Here is a 455-nt window from a genome sequence, read left to right as displayed (position 1 = left end):
CGCGACGCTGCCCGCAAACTGCTGCAGGCCCCACAGGGCCGCGCGGCCGGTCCCTCCCGTCGGAACCTGCGCCCTCTTGGGAGCTTTAGGCAGAAGCGTGGAGGCAGGAGACACGCTCAGACACCGCGGTCTGGTGTGTGCCGGAAACCGTTCCCCGGTTTGGTGGTTCTGAGCGGAGCCCTGACCTCAGTCACATAGTAAGGGTCACCCCTGTGAAACAGCAAAGCAACAGCATAAACTAGGGTCCCATTAAAATGCGTGCTGGCCGTCGTCTCTGTGTTCTCAGCAGGGAAAGAAAGCGTGTTTAACTTTCCCATACGGACGTAGTTTAAACAAATTATTCTGTGAAAGTGCTTAATAGCAAGGCCTGTCTGACGTTTAGAGACTTCGGGTGAAAGGGTCCGAGCGCGAACGCGTCGCGGCTGCCCGGGATGGCTGCACGGTGGGGCGGCGGC

The 455-nt window shown here is 59.1% G+C and overlaps 1 protein-coding gene across 1 annotated transcript in view; it reads right to left on the bottom strand.

Annotated features, from left to right (window-relative positions):
* LOC102897264 (E3 ubiquitin-protein ligase PDZRN3) overlaps window positions 1–455 on the bottom strand; it is a 96,743-nt gene that overhangs the window by 23,337 nt on the left and 72,951 nt on the right. The window lies entirely within an intron of this gene.

The sequence above is a fragment of the Pteropus alecto genome, unplaced genomic scaffold (genome assembly GCF_000325575.1).
Source record: "Pteropus alecto unplaced genomic scaffold, ASM32557v1 scaffold53, whole genome shotgun sequence".
Lineage (NCBI taxonomy): Eukaryota > Metazoa > Chordata > Mammalia > Chiroptera > Pteropodidae > Pteropus > Pteropus alecto.
Note: the sequence above shows the minus strand (reverse complement) of the source record. Positions and strands in the feature narration are given on the sequence as shown.